Source organism: Podarcis vaucheri, assembly GCF_965113315.1.
Source record: "Podarcis vaucheri genome assembly, chromosome: 8".
Classification (NCBI taxonomy): domain Eukaryota; kingdom Metazoa; phylum Chordata; class Lepidosauria; order Squamata; family Lacertidae; genus Podarcis; species Podarcis vaucheri.
In genome coordinates, this window is record NC_138766.1 from 65,490,543 (window position 1) to 65,509,767 (window position 19,225).

The following is a 19,225-nucleotide window of genomic DNA, read 5'->3' on the forward strand; positions in this document are numbered from 1 at the left end:
TTTTGAAAAGAGAGGGAGAAGAAAAAACCCACGCATAATTTATGCACCTTTAACACATAGCAGGTGTCATGGAAAATCCACCATGCCTGTATGTATAAGTATGCAATTTTGCATAATTTTAATGCAGCTTTTGGCTCATTCTAACTTGGTGACTGCCTCCTGATGCAAAACATGTTGTTTATCCCTGATATAAGTTAAAGGTTTGTCTAAATGTTGCTTCAAGCATATAGCTCCACCCACTTTTGACTTCCTGTATATTATTAATCCGCATTATCACCCATTTCTGCTTAGTTAAACTATCCATATGGCAATCGTTTGGGATCCACTGTGAGGTTCTTTCTAGTGTTAATACACTTTAAGTTTGGATGCTACTCAACTTCATGCATTCAATAATGAAAAAGCTTTCAAAGAGGCACCTTTAAATGTGTGAAAGAAATTGTTTGTTTTCTTGTTTTTCTTTGCAATATACTTAGTTATTGTTTAACTGTAATCTTTCTTTCTTTGTAGTGTATGTAATAAGTAGGGTTTGGAATTCACTGAACACTTTAGCCTTGCTTAAGCTATTAATCTCAGCAGCCATTTATTGGTTTGTATGCTACAAAGCAAGAGAGATTATCCCTTAATTAATTCCACTGAGAGGGTTCAGCTGCCGTCATCAACCACAATATAGTTTCATGAATTAATGTTGCATGGAAAATATAATGGAATGCATAATAAAATAGAAGTTAAAATACCAGTTATAAAAGTAGAAATAATATGCAAGAAACTTGGATGTGTCATATTAAACATATCAAACATAAGAGCTATTAAAAATATGGGCATGATCCATTTAGGTAATTACACATTCTTTAAAATGTTTTCAATTGCAAAGACTTTATGCATATCAAAATAGGATTTATTCTCAACTGTAATTAGAACTGAAGCATTGTTTATAATAATTAGGTGGCAATTCAGTGACCAGTAACACTCCTATAATTTATCTGAGGTCATGGGGATTACATTAATACAAGTGGCCATTGAATAGCAATACTGTAATTAATGATATGAATAATAATAATATTCCATTACAAAAAGATGAAATCTTGCACAAACAAAAATCAATGACAGCCTTGCTATCTTAGCTGGGACTTTATCCAATCTGGGCATATGAAAGAAACATAATAGGAGATTATTTCAGCTTGAAGTGTGCTCTCGTTTTCTTTTGTTATGTGTTTGGGATGTGTTTTGGAGTTAATTTATAGAAGTGTTTGGAGAAGTATACTTTGTTTTCCATTTTTATGGTTTATTGGCACATTGCAGTCACTTTTCCATGCTACCAAGCATTTTTATTCATCTGTTTCTATTCTATATATACTTTAATCACATCTACAGCGCCATTTCATATTATGTTGGATTACAATCCAACTTTTATTATGTATTCTTTTTGTTAGCTTTCCATCATACATGGTTTATTTAATGATATATATGTAGCTTTGAAAAGCTGGTCTCTTGTAGTCATTTCTATATCCGGGACCAGAGATACTCCGTCACAGATGAAACTGCTATTCTTGGATCCAGAATTTTACAGTGTGACTTACTCAACAAAATACTCTGTTGACTTCACCCTTCAAGGCAGTGCATTAAGGCATTTAGCTCCTCCATTCATTGTGAACCTTGCTCTGTCACCACTGCTGCCACTACCTACCTGCTCCTGCCGCTGTTGCCTGTTCTGCTGCCACTGCATGCCTTACTACATCCACCTCTGGCAGAGAAATGTGCTGCCATCAGCCAATTTCAGGCAAGATCATGCCGATAGTGGGTGAGGTCTCACCCAAATTGGATGCGATCTTGCCCAAAATCGGTGCCAATGGCAGAGACAGTGGGGCAGACTGTTTACCTCACTTTTTTGTGTATGGATGCTGCTGCTGGGCGTTAAAAGGATTGGCACTCAAATAACTAACAATTCAGTGTTAGTGGATGCTGTATGTTGATATGAGTAGAATATTCAGCACTGTTACTGCAGTGCACCTTGTAACTATCCTGCATTTTAGAAAAATCTTGCCAAGACAAGGTGTTTCCTGATCATCTTGGTTAATAGCCAGTGATGTTTTGAGTTCGTCAAATCTCTTTTTGAATTTACTATTCGCAAACATGTGCTGGATTATGGAGAAAGCTAGAGAGTTCCAGAAAAAACATCTACTTCTGTTTCATTGACTACACAAAAGCATTTGATTGTGTTGACCACAGCAAACTATGGCAAGTTCTTAAAGAAATGGGGGTGCCTGATCACCTCATCTGTCTCCTGAGAAATTTCTATGTGGGACAAGAAGCTACAGTTAGTACTGGATATGGAACAACTGATTGGTTTAAAATTGGGAAAGGAGTATAACAAGTCTCCCTGCTTATTTAACTTATATGCAGAATTCATCATGCAAAAAGGCTGGATGAATCCCAAGCCGGAATTAGGATTGCCAGAAGAAATATCAACAACCTCAGATATGCAGATTTCACAACCTTCATGGCAGAAAGTGAGGAGGAATTAAAGAACCTTTTAATGAGGGTGAAAGAGGAGGGTGCAAAATATGGTCTGAAGCTCAACTAAAAAAAAACAACGAAGATCATGGCCACTGGTCCCATCACCTCCTGGCAAATAGAAGGGGAAGAAATGGAGGCAGTGAGAGATTTTACTTTCTTGGGCTCCATGATCACTGCAGATGGTGACAATGAAATTAAAAGACGTTTGCTTCTTGGGAGAAAAGCAATTACAAACCTAGACAGCATCTTGAAAAGCAGAGACATCACCTTACTGACAAAGGTCTGTATAGTTAAAGCTATGGTTTTCCCAGCAGTGATGTATGGAAGTGAGAGCTGGACCATAAAGAAGGCTAATCACCGAAGAATTGATGCTTTTGATTTATGGTGCTGGAGGAGACTTGAGAGTCCCATGGACTGCAAGAAGATCAAACCTATCCATTCTTAAGGAAATCAGCCCTGAGTGGTCACTGGAAGGACAGATCCTGAAGCTGAGGCTCCAATACTTTGGCCACCTCATGAGAAGAGAAGACTCCCTGGAAAAGACCCTGATGTTGGGAAAGATTGAGGACACAAGGAAAAGGGGATGACAGAGCACGAGATGGTTGGACAGTATTCTCAAAGCTACCAACATGAGTTTGACCAAACTGCGGGAGGCAGTGGAAGACAGGAGTGCCTGGTGTGCTCTGGTCTATGGAGTCACGAAGAGTCGGACACGACTAAATGACTAAACAACAACAACAACAATAATTCGCTGTTACGGCATAACAGCACATTACAAGGATCAATTCATTTCGTGTCGTGTAGAGGAAATGACCTTTGTTTCTTTGAAGGCCTTTCTGCTTTGCAGATATAATCAGTTTTTTAAAAAATGATTGCACTTCCATGACTTGCCCAAGGAAGTTTGAGAACTAACATTTTTCTAGGGTTGTGAGCAATATTAAACCCCCTTAGCAGAAATTCTGTGTGGTCTCAACAGTGTTTTGCTGTGAGCAGCTGCATCTACTGCAGCATCATCTACAATAAATACCAAGCATCTTCCTTTTGAGAACTGACAAGAGGTATACCACTCAGTGCCTTGTTACCTTCTCAGTTTATATAAGGATAGGTGTTGGAATGGTATTGCCTGTAGAAGTTGACTAGGTTCAGCATTTGACTGCACTCAATATATGAATAGCTTTAGAGGAATAACTTTAGAGGTGACTAAAAATTTGTTCTGTGGTGTCGATTTGCAGTTGTTGTTTCATATATGCATGTTACTACTTTATGTTGAAGTCGTTGATGATGAAGTCACCCTGTATATAATGGAGGGTGGTGTGCTTGTTATTTGGCTGTTTTGTAGCTCTTTATTTTCTAAAAGCAAAATAGCTGGTGTGTGAATGCGAACCCATATCTGGAATATGCTATCAGGAAGGAGAGCAAACCCTTTGCTTCTGCTGTGGTCCCAGTCAGACTCCCAGTCCCCACCCACCCCATGCTTATTGTTCACATAGGAGAAAATCCCACTGCAAACAGCACATGTGGGTAACCTGTTTCCATCTGGGATCGCGTTGAGAACAAAGGTTTAAATCTCCCTACCCCCCACAGAATGGTGCTGATCCCATACTGATTATTTGTGAAAGAGAAAGCCACACAAAACCAAACCAGATGACAAGTGTACATCTAGCTTGGTCCTGTGTTAAGAAGAGGTGCTTCTATGAAACTGGGAACTCCAAAAAGGAGAGAGAAACAAAATTAAACAATAAATCTATTTATTTATGGTCATATATGAAATTATATGGTCATATATGTACCATATTTTTCGCCCTATAGGACGCACTTTTTCCCCTCAAAAAATGAAGGGGAAATGTGTGTGCGTCCTATGGGGCGAATGCAGGCTTTCACTGAAGCTTGGAGAGTGAGAGGGGTCGGTGCGCACTGACCCCTCTCACTCTCCAGGCTTCAGGAAGACATCTGCAGCCTAGGCAGCCCTGCGGGAGTTCCTGCCACCCTGAAGCAGAGCGCCCCGCGCGCCGGACAGACATCCGCAGCGTGGGGAGCCCTGCAGGAGTTCCCCGCAGGGCTCCCCATGCTGCGGATAGCAGCATGCCACCCGGCGGGCAAGGCGCCCTGAAGCAGAGTGCCCCGTGCGCCGGACAGACATCCGCAACGTGGGGAGCCCTGCAGGAGTTCCCCGCAGGGCTCCCCACGCTGTGGATAGCAGCCTGCCGCCCGGCGCGAGAGGCGCCCTGAAGCAGAGCGCCCCGTGCGCCGGGCAGACATCGGCCAGCCCACAAGTTCGTCCTATGGGACGAAAAATACGGTAATTAGATCTGCCCACATCCTTTCTTCTTGTCTTAACTGTTTATTTTAACCACTTTGCATCAGGAATGTGTTTGCTGCCTGTACAACAGTGTAAGCTACCACATACAATTTGAAGCATCTGCAGTGTCCTAAATAAAAGTGATAATATAAAGCACCAGTACATTTTAAATGAACAGAGGGTCTGAATTTTTTCTTCCATGAAGGAACAGTTAACTCTGAAAGGGAAATGGTTGGTAGTTTTTAGTGAACATCATTTGGGAGCTCTAAAACATGATACAGAGAAAATGACCAAGTGGAAACTAAAATCTTAGTAAAACTCCTATAGTGATGTGATACAATTTTACTGTTTTGGAGGGGGAGCATGTCTCATTTACTATGTTCCTTCCAGAGGGATTAAATTTACAGAAATTGTGTCACTAATAGTTACCTTCAAGTGTTACAAATCGTGGATAATTGTGTATTTTTCACTGCTTCAATAATGATGATTAGGATAAGCAGATTAAGTAAAGCATAATGGAATCCAGTATTTAAAACATATGTGATGCCAGTGTGATGTTAATTATCTTAAATCTCTTTTTGGTGAATACTTTTTCTAGTATTTTCCACCTTTTACATCCTGTAACTCATTGGTGGGTACTTCATAGAATCATAGAGTTGGAAGAGACCACAAGGGCCGTCGAGTCCAACCCCCTGCCAAGCAGGAAACTTCATGACTTTCTTGGGGGAAAGAGGTATTGTGGCTTACCCAATGTAAAAGGAACTGAAGGAAAACCTAAATAGTCCGGGTTGTAGCTGAAGTCAGATGAAAACAACTCCTTAGTATTTACTGGGATGTGCTAGAACCTTGCCTGACAAGAAGTCAATGTAAAAGTTGGAGATATTTTGCTGGCAGGAGCAGACTACGGTTTAACCTTGCAACTTTTTTTCTTTTTTTAAAGTGAACTGTTTCACTTGACATCTTATATAAAGCAAGGGTTTGCAAATGTTTCTGGTTTGTTTTTATGTCTTGCATTTGATTTTAAACGTTTTAGGCTGCTTTTCCAAAGCACTAAAACAAGCAAACAAAAAGTGTCACTACACTTTTGTAACTTTGATTTATGCCTCTGGAAGTGCTTTACAACACAATCCTATGCGTATTTACTCAGAAGTATATCCTGTTAATTTCAGTGAGGCTCGCACCCATGTAAGCATGAATAGGGTTGCATCCTTAATTGCACCCCTAACTAGCTCTGTGCCAACAATTTCTTCTGTGCTTGCCTCCTGCTCCACAACCATTCTCCCTCAGTTACTGCGAAAAGGAATCACATTTGAAAATTATCAAATGGAACAGACAATTTTCTCCATGAAAACAAAAGCCCTGGAATCCCATGGATATTTGAACCAACTCAGCCATATTTAAAATGTTATGTCTTTCTTAACTTTTAAACATTATCATGCTGCTCCAGAGTGAGATTTGAATTATAGGTAGAACCAATTTCTATAGCATATTTATGCTTTCCCAGGTAAATGTGCAGAAAAGAGATACATTTTGTGTGTGCTTTCTCACTCTTTTATCTCTTTGCATGTGACAGAAAACCCTTCAGGATAATATAGATGTTATTTACAGTCTGTGACCTCCCTCTGCCCTTTTCAGTGCCATGTAATCCTGACTCTCTGGTGTGTTTGGTCTAGCATTTGGTCACGCTGCAGAATATGTCGCTGGACCAGAAATGAATTGACTTCAAAATCTGCTTATTTGCTTACGCGATTGACAATAGGATTCAACTTACTTAGGAGTAATTTGTGGCTAACGTAGGCTAGATAGTCATATCATTGCTATTACATAACTAGTTTAGTTAACTTGTACAGTCGTAACTTAGTTTTTGAACAGCTTAGTTCTCGGAACGTTTTGGCTCCTGAACACCATAAACCTGGAAGTGACTGTTCCGGTTTGCGAACTGTTTTTGGAAGCCAAATGTCTAACAGGGCTTCAGCGGCTTCTGATTGGCTGCAGCAGCTTCCTGCAGTCAGTCAGAAGCTGTGCTTTGATTTCTGAACATTTTGGAAGTCGAATGGACTTCCGGAACAGATTCCGTTCGACTTCCAAGGTATCCAATTCCCACTAGACTTGGTGGAGCCTCCACTGCCACCAAGTACTCAAAATGACTTAGAATCAGGCATATTGTTCACACTAAAACCCAGAGGCAAAGCTGTTAAGGTCATATTGATTCCCAGTCTGTTTACTATGGCATTAGTTACCCCTCCCAGTTTGGTGTCATCTGCAAATTTGATGAGCGTCCCCTCAGCTCCTTTGTCCAAGTTGTTTATAAAGATGTTGAACTACAGCACAGTCAGAGGTGAGGCATGAGGAGGCACTGGGGGGGACTGTCGCACTGCTTCCCATATGAAAGTAGAGGAGGCCCACTCTTAGATAAACACTATTTTAAATCATTCTCATTGAAATTAGTGGGATATAAAAAAGGCTTCACTTTAGCTGGGTTTGTCCCCAGTGTTTTCCCTTAACAGCACATTTCACGAAGCCATTTACAGGAAAAGCATATTAATAAAGAAGTGGTATTCTAATTTTATTGCTCCATAAAAATAAGTAATAAAAACATCGCTGTTATTTTGTACCTCCTTGCTTCTGTTTTTGGTCCCAGCATGCTGTTATGCTAAACACAGAATTTCCTGTGAAATTTGCAGTAAATCAGATTATAGGGAAGCAAGATTTAAGGCAGGCATAGGCAAACTCTGGCCCTCCAGATGTTTGGGACTGTTACGATATGAGAACATCGCAGCTGCAAACAGCCAGCTTGTTGACATCATGTGATATGGCTAGCTGTGGGAAAGTAAATTCCCGGAAGTTCACAGGCTTTGGGAGTCTGTGTCCTGTGTGTAATTTGAGACCTTCCTCTTGCGTATGTACAGGAAGTCTTTGTCACTTGCTGGATGGAAACTGAAGTGATCGGACATGTTTTATGTAGTGCTGCAAAGTCAGAAATAAAGTGATGTAAATAGATTTCTGGCTATCTCCTTTCCCTGCCAAGGAAGCAAGGAGGGAGGGGGTGTGCATTTTCCCATGCTGGGAGATGTCGCCTATTGAGACCTATCCTGGACTTGCGGGGATTGCAGCCAGGGAGGTCATCGGTAAACAAGCCGGGAGCCTGGGAGAGGAGCCAGACTCTCCCGAAGAAGGCTTGTTTTACAAACAGGGACTACAGTTCGCATCATCCCTGACCACTGGTCCTGTTAGATAGGGATGATGGGAATTGTAGTCCCAAACATCTGGAGGGCCGGAGTTTGCCTATGCCTGATTTAAGTAATACTTTAATTTGGCTAGCTGTTAATATTTGGTGATGGCTGCAGGATAAATCTCTCATTTCTTCTGCAGTCCTGTTCCTGTTTATTTAAAACTTACCTGAAATCCTAGTCCTAGACTGTAAAATAGTCTTACCTGAAAAATAGTCCTGGAGTGTAAGAGAACCTTTCATGGCATATATACCACATCAGAGCTGTGCTTTTGTTATGCAGAACTATTATTTCATTGAAGTTGTTGGTGTCAGCAAGGCTCAAGTTGTCCCATGACTGACAGGAGCACCTAGAATGGTCCAGGTTAATCCATCAACTGCCTTCCTGATATATTGTAGCATGTTAATACCTTTCACAAATAACCTGTTTCCTGTATGATGGGTGTTAACTCACTTGGCATCGGTCAACATTCCCAGCCCATTGAAAAGGACAATTTCTGCAGAAGCTGTTGAGGCACCCCCACCCCACCCCTCGCCACTTAGGATGTTCTTAATCACTTGGTACCTTTTCCCTAAGAATTACCCTGTTAAGTAGCTAACTCTCCCCACTTAAAATGCTTTCTAGACATGCAAAATTAGCAAATAAGAGAGAGAGGTTCTAGGCTACTCATAGCAAATCCATTATTTGTGGTTTCTGTTTAATTTTTAAATTACACTAAACCAGTGATACTCTGGTTTCCTGTAGGAGAAGACTTGACATGGAATAGCAGTTCTGTATCTGCAAATCACAACATACTTTACCATAAAAACTAGAACAAAACTGCTGTTCTTCCTTCTGTTTACAGAACACTGTACTATGCTTCACTGCATTCAGGTTATGCAGGTTTCATATGTTTATTTAGAGAAGAAACTATAGATGTGAAGTGGGTACAGTGCAATGGAGTGAAGATAGCAATGCCAAGCTAACTATTCCCATCTTAATACAGGATCAAATACAAGTATCACACACAGCACTAGCTAGTGTTCATTGTGTGCACAGATCTCCAAACTGACACCAGTGAGATGTGGGGAGGGTCTCAAGATTCCCATTTAACAATGTAAAGGTAAAGGTAAAGGTACCCCTGCCCGAAAGGGCCAGTCTTGACAGACTGTGGGGTTTGTGCGCCCATCTCACATTTATTGGCCGGGGGCCAGCGCTGTCCGGGGACACTTCCGGGTCACGTGGCCAGCGTGACATCGCTGCTCTGGCGAGCCAGAGCCGCACACGGAACGCCGTTTACCTTCCCGCTGGTAAGCGGTACCTATTTATCTACTTGCACCCGGGGGTGCTTTCGAACTGCTAGGTGGGCAGGCGCTGGGACCGAACAGCGGGAGCGCACCCCGCCGCGGGGATTCGAACCGCCGACCTTTCGATCGGCAAGCCCTAGGCGTTGAGGCTTTAGCCCACAGCGCCACCCGCGTCCCCTATTTAACAATGTAGCTAAATGTTATTTTTTATGTTGGGTGGAATTTTTCAGAAATTATTTTCTGAGATTCAGTTAAACCATAAACTGGTGTAGCTGTCATTATTGCCTTGCCTTTTTATTTATAGTTATTTCTCTCTAATTTGTTGCTTTCAACAAGAAGACTTGGGGCCATCTTTGGGTAACACTTTGGGTAACACTTCCTACTACACTTTGGGTAACACTTCCTACTACATTGTACGGTGAACATGTGGAGAGGATTGCACACCCTGTTGCTGGTCTTAACTTCCATGTACTCATGTGCACGTACAACGTTTGTAGACTTTGTGTGGTTTGAGAACTTTGCTTTTCCAGAGTCCCTGAGTATACAGAGAGAACCTTACTTGCACACAGTGTTATATGTATAAGCTCTGTTCAGATGTTCAGCTGAATGCACAGAAGTCAGGCTGCACTGAGATCTGCAGTGCTTTCAGTTGTTACCCCATTTAGGAATGTAAGGTTGATCTGTGGGGATCATTTCCACATAATATTTTTCATTGTAGGAATCCTCCTGCATGTTTCCCAATACAGGATCTCATGCTGGAACTTTCAAGAACACGAGGATAAATTGATTATAGAATGATGACCTTATCCCAACCTCTCTATCTCCTGGGATTTTTCTCTTGGAAAAAAGCTACTGCAGCAGTCAGGAGATTGGAGAACCTTTTACTGAAGGATATGTTCATGGATTACTGCTATATTTATCTCCTCTTTTTCTGCTGGACTCTCATTACTGGATTTTGTAGTAAAGGAAAGATGGAGAAATTGGAGGTAGGGATTATTCCCCCTCCCCTTAAACTCAAGTTGCACAGGAATCTTTGCTGCACCTTTTCTAGTAGTTCTTTGCATAATAAAACTTAATTATTGTCAAATTCTGGAGGAGGATGGAACAGATGGAAGCTCTTCCTTCTGTGCATTCTTGTGTGGTTCTAAAGACAGGACTTTCAGCTTTCTCCCTTTTCTGCTGGTAAGAACTGAATTGTACTTTTAGACGTTTGCACTCTGGCCCCAAATCCATTTACACTGAAGAAAGTCCCACCAGTAGAATACTTACAAGTATATTCCATCAGTGGTACTTTTCCTTGCATAAATGGATTTGGGGTCATAGCGTAAGGATCTAAAAAGACACTTCAGTTCTTTCAGGTAGAAGGAATTGCCTAAAGTCATGAATAACTTAAATCATGTAGTAAAAATACAGTGGTACCTTGGGTTACAGACGCTTCAGATTACACGTTTTCGGGTTGTGCGCCATGCCAAACCCAGAAGTACCGGAACAGGTTACTTCTGGGTTTCAGCACTCGCGCATGCACAGAAACACCAAATTGCGCTTTGCGCATGTGCAGAAGTGCCGAATCACAACTCGCACGTGCACAGACATAGCGTGGCAGGTTGTGAATGCTGTGGGTTGCAAACGTGCCTGCTGTAATAATCACGTTCGCAACCCAAGGTTCCACTGCAGTGAGTTAAAATACTGAGTTCATACTTAAACTTCACAGTATAACTCACTCCCCCCCATTTTTTCTACTGGAAATGTTTTTCTGCTAGAAAAAATAGGCTATATAATGGCCTGGTTCACAACATTAAACTATGGTTGACACCAGTCTATGGTTAACTCTAACCTTCAGTTAACAGTAACCACAGTTCATGCTGATTCAGGCATAATTAGTAATTGTGGTTACTTGAAAATGGAAGTGAAAGCTGACTGGTAATAACTAAGGCTGAGATCCTATACAAACTTCCCTGAAATGAGCCTTATTTAACGCAATGTGGTATACTGTTGAATAAATATGCACAGGGATTCGACTGAACAGCTGTAATCTTGTGCAAAATAAGAGTGCTGAAATCCTTTCAAAGTCACTGGGATTGGCAGCCTGATTCTGAATATGTGTACTTAATAAAACACATTGAGTTCAGCGGGACTTTCTAGAAATATGCATAAGCTCAGAAGCAAGTTTTTGCTGGTGCTGCGTCCTTATTTTCTTTGCCACCAAGTAATTAAGCAGGCAAGAGACAGTGTCAAGGAATAGCCACTATCTCACTCACCTGCTCTCACACTTGAAGTAGCTCTCATCCATAGGGACCCACTTGCTATGATTTTGGTGTCTGGTGTTAACAGCTCCTCCTTGGCCACAGTTGGTTGGTAGTACATTAATTTCTGCTAGATACCTATAATCTCATTTCATTGAGATTACTATAGTGTTACCTTCTCTGTGTTCTCTTATTGTCTCTCCAAAATGCCTATGTCAGTATTTTCATGTATTTTACGACTCCTCCATGCACAAGAAGTCTGTTTAAGCAAAAGGAAATCAAAATATAAGCCTTCTAGGTGTTTGGCCAGTAAGGTGTTTGGCAGCCTGATTCTGAATCACTGATTCTGAAGGACCCCTGGACGGTTAAGTCCCGTCAAAGGCGACTATGGGGTGTGGTCTCATTTCACTTCCAGGATGAGAGAGCCAGTGTTTGTCCACAGACAGCTTTCTGTATGACTAAACCACTTCTGGCGCAACAGAACACCGTGACGGAATCCATAGCACACGGAAATGCCATTTACCTTTTTGGCACAGCGGTACCTATTTATCTACTTGCATTGACGTGCTTTTGAACTGCTAGGTTGCAGGAGCTGGGACACAGCAATGGAAGCTCACCCCATCACTTGGATTCGAACTGCCGAACTTCCATTCTGCAAGCCCAAGAGGCTCAGTGGTTTAGATCACAGCAGTTTGGTCAATATCTAAACCTTGGTGCCAACATTTAGTTTTAAGGCTGTTTATAAGCCTGGTATAATGTGAGGTTGCAGCCACATAGGCCAGCAGATGAAGAAAAAGGAGACATGGCAAATCAGAGCATAGTTGTAGTAGGCAGAGAAGCAGGCCTGGTTACTGCATGACCAGATTTTTAAAATTGCCACAGTGAGCTGTGGCATCTGATGCAGCTAAGAATTAGAAGATTTTAGCAGTTTGGTTCTCATTAGTAGAGTTCCTTTGATATTTGGAAATGAATGTTCGAGTCTAATGGAACAGATTGCCGCAAATTTGTTGATACCTTCCAGTGTTAGTCAACTACAGGTGCCAGTTGTACCGTAATTGCTGGGTATACTAATGGACTCATCAAAGTCAGATGTGCCTGTTCAAAGAACAGGATCTGATGAGCAAATTGCTGTCACAGCAACTATGAAAGGTGTTACATTTCCCTATCATAAATGCTAGACAAAGAAACATGTTCAATTTCTTTGGAACTAAAATATTTCTATACTTCAGAATCATTTGTTGTCCATTCAGATTCATGTATGAAGAAAGCATTAGGTTGTCCTCCATACTTGAAAACTTTATTGGGTAGCATTTAAATATTGTGAATAAATAAAAAAGGGTCTTTTTCCACTAGAGATAGATAGATAGTTAAATGGCTACAAGTTTACCATAGTTATACAGTATAACTGACCTTCTAAATGTTGGGAACAGTATTGCTGTAGGTTTAAGACTGTGCTTGCTTATCAGAGCTGTCAATGACTTATTGATTACTTAATTAGTTTTCTAAGCTGCCTAATCAAGGGTAGATGTCGGTGTCTGTTCTTGCCAGCTCAACATTGAGAAGAACTGTGAGAACCTAAGCAAATGAAATAGATTTGAGTATTCTGAACTGGGCAGACGAGTGCATTCATTACAACATGAAAATAAAGCATACACTGGGGAATGACTATTTGCATTAATTTTCTGTAGGAATGACAAACAGTTTCTTTTTTGCTATTTTTAATATTTTATGGTGGGGTTTTTTTATTTCGCTACCCTGGATCTAACTTACCAATGATAATTTCATATAATGTGCAAACGTGTAACTGAGATTTGGTGCTGATTTTTCTTAAAGGAAAATTAGGTTGGAGAATTTGGATCATGGGTATGGTAATGGGATGCTTAATATTTTCCCCACTTTCTCTTTCTCTGTTCCATCCCTTACCCTGCTTTTTGCAAGGTTGGAAGATGGCTTCTATTGAATCAGAATATTGGTCTATCTAGTTCAGTATTATCAACTCTGTCTGGCAGTCTCTCCCCAGGGTTTCAGATATGAGCCTATGCCCCCTTCTCCCAGGGTCAGAGGTTGAACCTCCTCCATTCAAAGCCAGTGCTCTTACACTTAGTGGCTTTCAGTTTCTAATCTCCCTGTGTGTTCAAAATGTGCCTTTTTGTGCTTAAGATGGTGGGAAGAAAGTCATGCATATAATGCATTTTGGAATGGGGAAATTGTGGACATGGAAAGGATTGAGTTCATTGCCCCCATATTTCATCCCCCTTCCTTGACAATAATTAGTTTCTGCTTAGGTCATTTAGTGTTCCTACTTGACCCAATTGGTTAGTTTTTTCATACTGCTTTAGTTGTTACCTTAAATCCTGCTAGAATGCATTACCATCCAGTCAGATTCTCTTGAGAATTGACAGTGTTAAAATTTATTTGTCAAGTGACTTTTTAAGAGAATACTCCAAAGTAAGTTACTTGTGAGATGTTAATGAAAGGGCAGGTTTGAATGTTCAAAAGAGTAATGCTTCAATAAATAAAACCCAGGTGACAAATATCTTTGAAGTCCCTGAGCTCCTTCAGGAGGAAGGGGGGGATATAAATTCAACAAATATATAGAATCATAGAATCATAGAGTTGGAAGAGACCACAAGGGCCATCGAGTCCAACCCCCTGCCAAGCAGGAAACACCATCAGAGCACTCCTGACATATGGTTGTCAAGCCTCTGCTTAAAGACCTCCAAAGAAGGAGACTCCACCACACTCCTTGGCAGCAAATTCCACTGTCGAACAGCTCTTACTGTCAGGAAGTACAGTGGTACCTCGGGTTAAGTACTTAATTCGTTCAGGAGGTCCGTTCTTAACCTGCAACTGTTCTTAACCTGAAGCACCACTTTAGCTAATGGGGCTTCCTGCTGCCGCTGCGCTGCCGGAACACGATTTCTGTTCTCATCCTAGAGCAAAGTTCTTAACCCGAGGTACTATTTCTGGGTTAGCAGAGTCTGTAACCTGAAGCGTATGTAACCCGAGGTACCACTATACACAGTGTTTCTCATCAACAGTTTCAATGATAGGTTCCAAATACTTGAAACTCTTCATAGCTTAATCTGCTTGCTGTTTTTGTAATCCTGCAAGACTATTTTTGACTCTGTCACCAGGCAGGAGGAAGAATATGAGTTTCTCATTATAGTAAATCTTTCATTTGACTTAATCTGAGTTTTGGTGAAATATTCTAAATAGGGCAAGGGCTAGTCTGGTTGGTTAATTCTTGACAAGGTTCAAAATGGTGGCATTCTTTAGTTTTTTTATAGTGTTGCCCCGCACCATGGACTTATTGTACATGTTGTTCAAGATGGTGTAAATCTGTATTTGTCCTGTTAAAGCTAAAGTGGATTCCTTGAATTGAGGTATGGAATCAGATCCAGAGTATTACATACAGTTTAACTATTCTTTAGTCTGAATTTATAGCATATATTAATATATATGCTATCCTTGAGTAACCTTCTTATGCTTTGATTTAGTGGTGATTTAGTCAGAGATAAACCAGGAATGTGTTTCATTTTGCCATTGTTCACATCAATGGCAAGAATGTGAGTAGATACATATCATTGTTATTGATCACTTGCATTTTCCCGCTAAATCCGTATACTTAACTTCCTGTCATTGTTCCTATGACCATTTCACCTTGTTGATAGCCAGAATAGCTGAAATAGCTTTCTTTTAAGCTTCTTTATGTGGGGATTTGCAACAAAGTATAGCAATCTCCTATCTTTTTGTGTTCGTTTTAGCATCAAATAATTGCTGGCACGAGCAACAACACATGACTAACCAGATCACTGTGTTGCAATATTGTTACCTAGAATCCTATTATATATCAGACGCAAATCGTCAATTTCTAATTTGAAGTTGTTTCACTGTACCAAACCTATCATTGTACATGGCTTTGCAATTACGAGACCGCTACAACAAAAAATAAAATGGTAGAGCTTAACACTGATTCTTTGAGTGTAATGAGTTGGGACCACAACAAAACATGGTATCCAAAATGATTTATTGTAGTCATTTTTTTCCTGGTTTACAATGCATTTTCATTATGAAAAGGATTTCATTGTCACCCTTGGCACCAAGGGGTGTTTGCATAATAAACCAAGATACTTTTACAATAGTTACAAGAGCTGCAAAGTCTGCCAATTTCAAAGGATTAATTTAGCAACTCGTATATATTTGAGCAGTGAGCTTCATGCTACCAAGTTTCATAAAACAAACATTGCGGTCATAGAAGGAAAACATGCTCAAAACAACAACTAAGATGTGGACAAGCTCTTGAGTACCTTCTTGCCACTATTCAATGAATATTAGGAAAAAACAATTCCTTTTATCTATTGCAGTGATGTTAGAGACTAGCAGCCCAATATATCGGCTTAAATGCAGGTGTTGTTATTTTGTAGCAGTAGTTTAAATTCTGAAAGTCACTGAATTTACATTGGGTTTCAGTTGGCTTCAGTAAATGTTGAAGTCTCAATGGGGGAACCCAAAAGCAGACATTTGAAGTAATATGCAAGCCACTTCAAGTTTAGCACAAAGAATTATTTGCAGTGTTTCAACAGCCAGGCAAACAAATGCTTAGTAAATATTTTATGAACTTGTATCTCTGCCACAAACATTTTATTGCTGATGTGCACAGCAATCTTGTTTAGGGTGGATTATGCTTATGTAAGTGGGCAATCTTGAAGTTGTCATGAACATAAACATCTGCTTTGTAAGTCACCACTCAACCCACGTGGGCTGAATTTGGATCCTATGGTAAACCATGGTCTGTCGTGACAGGAACAAGAAGCATTTGCTTCTGTTGTGATTAACCATTGCTTGTTCCCTTGTCCAAACCTCACAAACTGTGGTTACCTTCAGAATGGAACAAAAAAACTTCTAACAAATGGGTAGGCACTGCTATGAAGTTGCTCCAGACAGCTGGTGTGGAAATTTAGACTACATTTCCAGGTTACAAATTTTGAATCCATGTCTTCTTCTTTTTCCCAAATTTTCAAAATAATAGTAACAACCATTTGAAAAATAGAACCCATTCATAGTATTGGTGAAAAGAACTACAATGGACAAAAATGGATGAAAAATAATAATTGTAACACTTAATTAGCTTGCACAACTGCACGTTAGCCTGAATAATTTATTATAATGATCTAAATCTAACCTCCTCTACATTCTACTTTAACTCCACTGTCACAATCGAGGGTCTCATCTTGTGTAGCTTTCAATTCATTATGTTAAGGCAGTTTTTATCCTTGTCTACCAACTAGAATTGCAAGAATAAAATGGTAAACTTAGCAAAATACATAGGGATGCTTTAGCTATGTTATTAAGAACATGGGCTTTATCCCTCTGGATTGGATATAGAAGAGGAGTGCAAACCTTGTCAGTATTTGCACTGATTCCCTCCCCCCCCCCAATACTCTTACTTTTTTCCCTTCTAAAGCAGCTTCTCAAGTCCTCTTCATATAGCTGTTACGCAGTGCTTAAAACAATGAGCATTCATTATGCCAAATCTGCAGACATTACACTTGATATAATTGCTGTCTGCCTTAATTCCTGGTTTGTCCTTTTGCAAGCATTAATTACATGTGTCAACAACAATCAGTTTAGAGGAAGATAATTGTAGGTATAGGAAAGGTTATTCATGGCAAATACGTACTTGAAATATCATGTCTCCATATTATTAAAGTTTTATCTCCTTCTAGATTCTGTAGTTTGTAGGAGTTTTGATCTTTTAGGCTTGAATATGTGGGGATATAATGGGCTATTCTGTTCTGTGGTGCTAGTATAACCACTTCTGCCTAAGACTTTTTTTTTAAAAGCACCTTAATATGAAAGGCCACAATCCAGCCAAAGTAAAGTGCTTTTTAATGTCCCATTAATTTAACGTAAAAATTTGAACCCATTCCTAACTTCTCCTTTGAAATCTATAGAACTTTTAAAACATTAGCAAGGTTGTACATCTCTTTTCACCTAAGCTAATGAATGTCAATTTGCTTTGGCCTAAATGCTTTGAAAACTACATAAGCTGATTTGTCCTTAACATAAGGCTCTATGAAAGAGAATTAGTTTTTGGAGAAAAGTTTGATTGCATAATTAAGATTAGATTTTCTGATTACTTAAATGACTGCTTCATATGACACCTGTACTGGGAAACAGTAGTTTAAGCAGTGCATTAAAATCAGTGTTGCAAACTAGGATCTGATTTGTTTGTAGGCACCACTTAAACTGCAGTTTTCTGATTCAGGTGTCACAGGAAACTCTGGATTAACAAATCTAGAAGTCTTGGCTGCAGCAGGGCATGCCAAAGGATGAGGAAAAAGCAGGTTGCTCCAGCAAATTGTTTATTTACAATTGGGTCTGACCAGGTTCACCACAAGTTGTTAATATGTTGTAGGTTTGGGAGCAAGACTGCCACCAGAAATCTGGCAAGAGCTGACTCACTCTGCCCCACTTCAAATCCCCACTTAAAATCACAATGTAATCTTGAACAGTGTTTTCAGAAGAATAAAATGTATATTAAAATTCTTCCTTCAGTGAAATGAACATAGGTTGAAATGTTGTAAATATTACAAACCGCTTAATAACCTGCCTTCTCCGTTTAAAGGTGTGTGTTTTTGTATAAAAAATCTATATATCGAATTTCTGTACCAATGCATTAGTCATTTATCTAGCATTGTCTTGATAATCAGTTGGTAGCACTTAACAATAATGGTGTGCAGAATGTATTTTTATGCCACATTTTATTCTGATTATATTATGCAGTTAAAGTGAGAATTGTCATTAGCAAGTATGAGTCATCCCATTACTAATTTTGTTGAATATATCTTTGCAGTGCTGAAATAATTAAATGTATAATAACACAATTAATATAACTTTGCAGTATTCCTGCAATTGGTATTAAAATAAAATAAAATGTATATCCCAACAGCTCATTACAGAAAAGTCATTGTTTTCCGATTTATATTTTGGATGCCTTCTACTTAAAAAATAGTCTTGAGTTGCATTACAACACACACACAGTCTCCCAAGAAAATATATGTATATTATAACCAGTGCAAGCAAAACAATGCAAATGCCCAACAGAACTTAAAAATATTAACTATCCAATGCCTGAAAGAAGAGGAAAGTATTTGCCTGGTGGCAAAAATATTTTAATAACAGTGCTAGGCAGGCTTAGCTGGGGGAAAGCATTATAGAGACAGGGAGCATAGCTGAAAATACCTTCTCTCTTGTTGCCAAACACTAATTTTTTCTCTGCCTCAGTTATCTCAGGGTCCATGTGGGCTCCTGTTGGAAGAAGAGCTGCACAGGGTCTTGGGGTCTTTGGCTTTATAAGGCTTTAGAAGCTAAAACCAGAGTATCAAATTGAATTTGAAAACCTATTGGTAGCCAGTGCAGCTGGGTCAGTACCAATATGGTTGGGCTGTCTGGCTTCTGTTAAGAGTCTGGGTGCTGCATTCTACACTAGCTGCAGTTTCTGGACTGTCTTTACATAAGGTAAAGGTAAAGGGACCCCTGTTCATTAGGCCCAGTCATGACCGACTCTGGGGTTGCGGGGCTCATCTCGCTTTATTGGCCGAGGGAGCCGGCATACAGCTTCTGGATCATGTGGCCAGCATGACTAAG

At 40.0% G+C, this 19,225-nt stretch overlaps 1 long non-coding RNA gene across 1 annotated transcript in view; it reads left to right on the forward strand.

Moving 5' to 3' along the window:
- The window catches only part of LOC309538494, a 39,377-nt gene extending 20,872 nt beyond the window's left edge, over positions 1-18,505 (forward strand). Inside the window, exon 3 of the long non-coding RNA XR_014222232.1 lies at positions 17,994-18,505. This is a non-coding gene — a long non-coding RNA (uncharacterized lncRNA). The remainder of the gene's footprint in view (positions 1-17,993) is intronic.
- Positions 18,506-19,225: the final 720 nt, after the last annotated feature.